Source organism: Oncorhynchus keta, unplaced genomic scaffold (assembly GCF_023373465.1).
Source record: "Oncorhynchus keta strain PuntledgeMale-10-30-2019 unplaced genomic scaffold, Oket_V2 Un_contig_2276_pilon_pilon, whole genome shotgun sequence".
In the NCBI taxonomy this organism is placed as follows: Eukaryota; Metazoa; Chordata; class Actinopteri; order Salmoniformes; family Salmonidae; genus Oncorhynchus; species Oncorhynchus keta.
In genome coordinates this window covers 1-8,668 of record NW_026283044.1, presented here as the reverse complement: position 1 = coordinate 8,668, position 8,668 = coordinate 1, and the positions used below count along the sequence as shown (strand labels likewise).

Sequence of the window (8,668 nt, the reverse complement as noted above, 5' to 3'; positions counted from 1 at the left end):
CCATGAACTCCACAGGGATTATCACCAATCCATGAACTCCACAGGGATTATCACCAATCCATGAACTCCACAGGAATTATCACCAATCCATGAATTCAACAGGGATTATCGGCAATCCATGAATTCAGAGACAGGAATGCCCATAGGGAGGTGTTTCTGTATATATTCAGAGACAGGAATGCCCATAGGGAGGTGTTTCTGTATATATTCAGAGACAGGAATGCCCATAGGGAGGTGTTTCTGTATATATTCAGAGACAGGAATGCCCATAGGGAGGTGTTTCTGTATATATTCAGAGACAGGAATGCCCATAGGGGAGGTGTTTCTGTATATATTCAGAGACAGGAATGCCTATAGGGAGGTGTTTCTGTATATATTCAGAGACAGGAATGCCCATAGGGAGGTGTTTCTGTATGTATTCAGAGACAGGAATGCCCATAGGGAGGTGTTTCTGTATATATTCAGAGACAGGAATGCCCATAGGGGAGGTGTTTCTGTATATATTCAGAGACAGGAATGCCCATAGGGGAGGTGTTTCTGTATATATTCAGAGACAGGAATGCCCATAGGGGGAGGTGTTTCTGTATATATTCAGAGACAGGAATGCCCATAGGGGAGGTGTTTCTGTATATATTCAGAGACAGGGAATGCCCATAGGGAGGTGTTTCTGTATATATTCAGAGACAGGAATGCCTATAGGGGAGGTGTTTCTGTATATATTCAGAGACAGGAATGCCCATAGGGGAGGTGTTTCTGTATATATTCAGAGACAGGAATGCCCATAGGGGAGGTGTTTCTGTATATATTCAGAGACAGGAATGCCCATAGGGAGGTGTTTCTGTATATATTCAGAGACAGGAATGCCCATAGGGGAGGTGTTTCTGTATATATTCAGAGACAGGAATGCCCATAGGGAGGTGTTTCTGTATATATTCAGAGACAGGGAATGCCCATAGGGAGGTGTTTCTGTATATATTCAGAGACAGGAATGCCCATAGGGAGGTGTTTCTGTATATATTCAGAGACAGGAATGCCCATAGGGAGGTGTTTCTGTATATATTCAGAGACAGGAATGCCCATAGGGAGGTGTTTCTGTATATATTCAGAGACAGGAATGCCCATAGGGGAGGTGTTTCTGTATATATTCAGAGACAGGAATGCCCATAGGGGAGGTGTTTCTGTATATATTCAGAGACAGGAATGCCCATAGGGGAGGTGTTTCTGTATATATTCAGAGACAGGAATGCCCATAGGGAGGTGTTTCTGTATATATTCAGAGACAGGAATGCCCATAGGGGAGGTGTTTCTGTATATATTCAGAGACAGGAATGCCCATAGGGGAGGTGTTTCTGTATATATCAGAGACAGGAATGCCCATAGGGAGGTGTTTCTGTATATATTCAGAGACAGGAATGCCCATAGGGGAGGTGTTTCTGCATATATTCAGAGACAGGAATGCCCATAGGGAGGTGTTTCTGTATATATTCAGAGACAGGAATGCCCATAGGGGAGGTGTTTCTGTATATATTCAGAGACAGGAATGCCCATAGGGGAGGTGTTTCTGTATATATTCAGAGACAGGAATGCTCATAGGGAGAGTGTTTCTGTATATATTCAGAGACAGGAATGCCCATAGGGGAGGTGTTTCTGTATATATTCAGAGACAGGAATGCCCATAGGGGAGGTGTTTCTGTATATATTCAGAGACAGGAATGCCCATAGGGGAGGTGTTTCTGTATATATTCAGAGACAGGAATGCCCATAGGGGAGGTGTTTCTGTATATATTCAGAGACAGGAATGCCCATAGGGGAGGTGTTTCTGTATATATTCAGAGACAGATCCATTTAATAAGATCTTATGTTACTGCTGGATCGAATCCCTGAGCTGACAAGGTAAAAATCTGTCGTTCTGCCCCTGAACAAGGCAGTTAATAACCCACTTTCCCCCGGTAGGCCTTCATTGTAAATAAGAATTTGTTCTTAACTGACTTACCTAGTAAAATAAATGTTAAAGAAAAATTACAACATGATATCATGTGTTATTGAAGTGTTGTTGTTGCTCACTTGGCAGATCTAAAGCCTGTTGTTTTGGGGTGTTGCTATAGGCCACTAGGTGCTAACAGTCAGTATCTAGATAATGTGTGTGAAATGCTTGATAGTGTTGTGATGTAAACAGAGAGGTCTACTTTCCTGGGGACTTGAATATTGACTGATTTTACTCAAGTTGTCCAGTCAAGAGGAAGCTTCTCACTGTAACCAGTGCCTGTAATCTGGTTCAGGTTATCAATCAACCTACCTAGGAAAACCTGCAAAATCGGCAGTGTATCAAATACTTGTTCTCCCACTGTAAATATTAACTACCTCCATCACTGTACCAGTGTCTACATATTAACTACCTCCATCACTGTACCAGTGTCTACATATTAACTACCTCCATCACTGTACCAGTGTCTACATATTAACTACCTCCATCACTGTACCAGTGTCTACATATTAATTACTCCATCACTGTACCAGTGTCTACATATTAACTACCTCCATCACTGTACCAGTGTCTACATATTAACTACCAGTGTCTACATCCATCACTGTACCAGTGTCTACATATTACCTCCACACTACAGTGTCTACATATTAACTATCCATCACTGTACCAGTGTCTACATATTAACTATCTCCATCACTGTACCAGTGTCTACATATTAACTACCTCCATCACTGTACCAGTGTCTACATATTAACTACCTCCATCACTGTACCAGTGTCTACATATTAACTACCTCCATCACTGTACCAGTGTCTACATATCACTGTAACTACAACTCCATCACTGTACCAGTGTCTACATATTAACTATCTCCATCACTGTACCAGTGTCTACATATTAACTATCTCCATCACTGTACCAGTGTCTACATATTAACTATCACTCCATCACTGTACCAGTGTCTACATATTAACTACCTCCATCACTGTACCAGTGTCTACATATTAACTATCTCCATCACTGTACCAGTGTCTACATATTAACTACCTCCATCACTGTACCAGTGTCTACATATTAACTATCTCCGTCACTGTACCAGTGTCTACATATTAACTACCTCCATCACTGTACCAGTGTCTACATATTAACCACCTCCATCACTGTACCAGTGTCTACATATTAACTACCTCCATCACTGTACCAGTGTCTACATATTAACTATCTCCATCACTGTACCAGTGTCTACATATTAACCACCTCCATCACCCTACCAGTGTCTACATATTAACTATCTCCATCACTGTACCAGTGTCTACATATTAACTATCTCCATCACTGTACCAGTGTCTACATATTAACCAGTGTGTACCAGTGTCTACATATTAACTACCTCCATCACTGTACCAGTGTCTACATATTAACTATCTCCATCACTGTACCAGTGTCTACATATTAACTACCTCCATCACTGTACCAGTGTCTACATATTAACTACCTCCATCACTGTACCAGTGTCTACATATTAACTACCTCCATCACTGTACCAGTGTCTACATATTAACTACCTCCATCACTGTACCAGTGTCTACATATTAACTACCTCCATCACTGTACCAGTGTCTACATATTAACTACCACTGTACCAGTGTCTACATATTAACTATCTCCATCACTGTACCAGTGTCTACATATTAACTACCTCCATCACTGTACCAGTGTCTACATATTAACTACCTCCATCACTGTACCAGTGTCTACATATTAACTACCTCCATCACTGTACCAGTGTCTACATATTAACTATCTCCATCACTGTACCAGTGTCTACATATTAACTACCTCCATCACTGTACCAGTGTCTACATATTAACCACCTCCATCACTGTACCAGTGTCTACATATTAACTACCTCCATCACTGTACCAGTGTCTACATATTAACTATCTCCATCACTGTACCAGTGTCTACATATTAACAGTCACTGTACCAGTGTCTACATATTAACCTCCATCACTCCAGTGTCTACATGTACCAGTGTCTACATATTAACTACCTCCATCACTGTACCAGTGTCTACATATTAATCTACCCAGTCTACATCACTGTACCAGTGTCTACATACATATTAACTACTCCATCACTGTACCAGTGTCTACATATTAACTACCTCCATCACTGTACCAGTGTCTACATATTAACTACCTCCATCACTGTACCAGTGTCTACATATTAACTACCTCCATCACTGTACCAGTGTCTACATATTAACTACCTCCATCACTGTACCAGTGTCTACATATTAACTACCTCCATCACTGTACCAGTGTCTACATATTAACCACCTCCATCACTGTACCAGTGTCTACATATTAACTACCTCCATCACTGTACCAGTGTCTACATATTAACTACCTCCATCACTGTACCAGTGTCTACATATTAACTACCTCCATCACTGTACCAGTGTCTACATATTAACCACCTCCATCACTGTACCAGTGTCTACATATAACTACCTCCATCACTGTACCAGTGTCTACATATTAACTACCTCCATCACTGTACCAGTGTCTACATATTAACTACATCCATCACTGTACCAGTGTCTACATATTAACTACCTCCATCACTGTACCAGTGTCTACATATTAACTACCTCCATCACTGTACCAGTGTCTACATATTAACTACATATTAACTCCATCACTGTACCAGTGTCTACATATTAACTACCTCCATCACTGTACCAGTGTCTACATATTAACTACCTCCATCACTGTACCAGTGTCTACATATTAACCACCTCCATCACTGTACCAGTGTCTACATATTATCACTGTACCAGTGTCTACATCACTGTACCAGTGTCTATATATTAACTACCTCCATCACTGTACCAGTGTCTACATATTAACCTCCATCACTGTACCAGTGTCTACATATTAACTACCTCCATCACTGTACCAGTGTCTACATATTAACTACCTCCATCACTGTACCAGTGTCTACATATTAACACTACCTCCATCACTGTACCAGTGTCTACATATTAACTACCTCCATCACTGTACCAGTGTCTACATATTAACTACCTCCATCACTGTACCAGTGTCTACATATTAACTACTATCCATCACTGTACCAGTGTCTACATATTAATCTTATCACTGTACCAGTGTCTACATATTAACTACCTCCATCACTGTACCAGTGTCTACATATTAACTACCTCCATCACTGTACCAGTGTCTACATATTAACTACCTCCATCACTGTACCAGTGTCTACATATTAACTACCTCCATCACTGTACCAGTGTCTACATATTAACTACCTATCACTGTACATATTAATCTTCCATCACTGTACCAGTGTCTACATATTAACCACCTCCATCACTGTACCAGTGTCTACATACAACTACCTCCATCACTGTACCAGTGTCTACATATTAACTACCTCCATCACTGTACCAGTGTCTACATATTAACTACCTCCATCACTGTACCAGTGTCTACATATTAACTACCTCCATCACTGTACCAGTGTCTACATATTAACTACCTCCATCACTGTACCAGTGTCTACATATTAACTACCTCCATCACTGTACCAGTGTCTACATATTAATTACCTCCATCACTGTACCAGTGTCTACATATTAACTACCTCCATCACTGTACCAGTGTCTACATATTAACTACCTCCATCACTGTACCAGTGTCTACATATTAACTACCTCCATCACTGTACCAGTGTCTACATATTAACTACCTCCATCACTGTACCAGTGTCTACATATTAACCACCTCCATCACTGTACCAGTGTCTACATATTAACTACCTCCATCACTGTACCAGTGTCTACATATTAACTACCTCCATCACTGTACCAGTGTCTACATATTAACTACCTCCATCACTGTACCAGTGTCTACATATTAACTACCTCCATCACTGTACCAGTGTCTACATATTAACTACCTCCATCACTGTACCAGTGTCTACATATTAACTACCTCCATCACTGTACCAGTGTCTACATATTAACCACCTCCATCACCCTACCAGTGTCTACATATTAACTACCTCCATCACTGTACCAGTGTCTACATATTAACTACCTCCATCACTGTACCAGTGTCTACATATTAACTACCTCCATCACTGTACCAGTGTCTACATATTAACTACCTCCATCACTGTACCAGTGTCTACATATTAACTACTTCCATCACTGTACCAGTGTCTACATATTAACTACCCATCACTCCAGTCACATATTAACTACCTGCATCACTGTACCAGTGTCTACATATTAACTACCTCCGTCACTGTGCCAGTGTCGTACATGATGGCTATCTCCGTCCGCTTGTTGCCGGTCTGCATAAATCACCTCCGTCGCCCTGCCAGTGTCTGCATGTTAACTATCTCCCGTCACTGTGCCGGTGTCTGCACATGATAACTATCTCCATCACTGTGCCAGTGTCTGCATATTAAACTACCTCCATCCTGTGCCAGTGTCTGCATATTAACTATCTCCATCACTGTACCAGTGTCTACATAGTAACTACCTCCATCACTGTACCAGTGTCTACATATTAACTACCATCCATCCATGTCTACATGTACCAGTGTCTGCATGTCTAACTATCTCCCGTCACTGTACCAGTGTCTACATGATGGTCACTGTTGCTACCTCCATCACTGTGCCAGTGTCTACATATTAACTGCCTCCATCACTGTACCAGTGTCTGCATATTAACCATATCCATCATCTGTGCCAGTGTCTACATATTAACTACCTCCATCACTGTACCAGTGTCTACATATTAACTATCTCCATCACTGTACCAGTGTCTGCATATTAACTACCTCCGTCACTGTGCCAGTGTCTGCATATTAACTATCTCCATCACTGTACCAGTGTCTACATATTAACTACCTCCATCACTGTACCAGTGTCTACATATTAACTACCTCCATCACTGTACCAGTGTCTACACATATTAACTACCTCCATCACTGTACCAGTGTCTACATATTAACTACCTCCATCACTGTACCAGTGTCTGCATATTAACTACCTCCATCACTGTACCAGTGTCTACATATTAACTACCTCCATCACCCAGTGTCTACATATTAACTACCCTCCATCACTGTGCCAGTGTCTACATATTAACTACCTCCATCACTGTACCAGTGTCTACATATTAACTACCTCCATCACTGTACCAGTGTCTACATGTAACCATCTCCATCACTGTGCCCAGTGTCTACACATATTAACTACCTCCATCACTGTACCAGTGTCTACATATTAACTACCTCCATCACTGTACCAGTGTCTACATATTAACTACCTCCATCACTGTATGCCAGTGTCTACATGTTAACTACCTCCATCACTGTACCAGTGTCTACATATTAACTACCTCCATCCTTTTTGTACCAGTGTCTACATATTAACTACCTCCATCACTGTACCAGTGTCTACATATTAACTACCTCCATCACTGTACCAGTGTCTACATAAACTACCTCCATCACTGTACCAGTGTCTACATAACTACCTCCATCACTGTACCAGTGTCTACATAACTATCTCCATCCGTCACCAGTGTCTACATATTAACTACCTCCATCACTGTACCAGTGTCTACATATTAACTACCTCCATCACTGTACTGCAGTGTGGCTACATCCGTCGCTGTTGCCGGTGTCTGCAACTACCTCCGTCACTGTGCCAGGAGTGTCTGCATATTAACTACCTCATCACTGTACCAGTGTCTACATATTAACTATCTCCATCCACTGTACCAGTGTCACATATTAACACTACCTCCATCACTGTACAGTGTCTACATATTAACTACCTCCATCACTGTACCAGTGTCTACACTGTAACTACCTCCATCACTGTACCAGTGTCTACATATTAACTACCTCCATCACTGTACCAGTGTCTACATATTAACTACCTCCATCACTGTACCAGTGTCTACATATTAACTACCTCCATCACTGTACCAGTGTCTACATATTAACTATCTCCATCACTGTACCAGTGTCTACATATTAACTACCTCCATCACTGTACCAGTGTCTACATATTAACTACCTCCATCCTGTACCAGTGTCTACATATTAACCACCTCCATCACTGTACCAGTGTCTACATAGTTAACTACCTCCATCACTGTGCCAGTGTCTACATATTAACTACCTCCATCACTGTACCAGTGTCTACATATTAACTACCTCCATCACTGTACCAGTGTCTACATATTAACTACCTCCATCACTGTACCAGTGTCTACATATTAACTACCTCCATCACTGTACCAGTGTCTACATAATTAACTACCTCCATCACTGTACCAGTGTCTACATATTAACTACCTCCATCACTGTACCAGTGTCTACATATTAACTACCTCCATCACTGTGCCAGTGTCTACATATTAACTACCTCCATCACTGTGCCAGTGTCTACATATTAACTACCTCCATCACTGTACCAGTGTCTACATATTAACTACCTCCATCACTGTACCAGTGTCTACATATTAACTACCTCCATCACTGTACCAGTGTCTACATATTAACTACCTCCATCACTGTACCAGTGTCTACATATTAACTACCTCCATCACTGTACCAGTGTCTACATATTAA

General features: G+C 41.2%; 1 long non-coding RNA gene across 46 annotated transcripts; it reads right to left on the bottom strand.

The window, feature by feature from the left end:
• Nucleotides 1-2,649: 2,649 nt before the first annotated feature.
• LOC127921618 (uncharacterized) lies at nucleotides 2,650-8,667 on the bottom strand. Of its 46 annotated transcripts, none has more exons than XR_008109124.1 (12): nucleotides 8,498-8,662; nucleotides 7,937-8,111; nucleotides 6,042-6,181; nucleotides 5,867-6,006; nucleotides 5,657-5,761; nucleotides 4,721-4,790; nucleotides 4,295-4,434; nucleotides 3,862-3,931; nucleotides 3,722-3,826; nucleotides 3,378-3,587; nucleotides 2,965-3,279; nucleotides 2,650-2,780 (listed from the first exon to the last, which is right to left on the bottom strand). It is a non-coding gene; the product is annotated as an uncharacterized LOC127921618 (long non-coding RNA). The 46 variants fall into 46 exon arrangements; XR_008109120.1 differs by lacking the exons at nucleotides 3,862-3,931; nucleotides 4,721-4,790 and adding exons at nucleotides 4,155-4,294; nucleotides 5,412-5,586 and having other exon boundaries at nucleotides 4,400-4,469; nucleotides 5,727-5,761; XR_008109109.1 differs by lacking the exon at nucleotides 3,862-3,931 and adding an exon at nucleotides 4,155-4,294 and having other exon boundaries at nucleotides 4,400-4,469; nucleotides 5,727-6,006.
• Nucleotide 8,668: the final 1 nt, after the last annotated feature.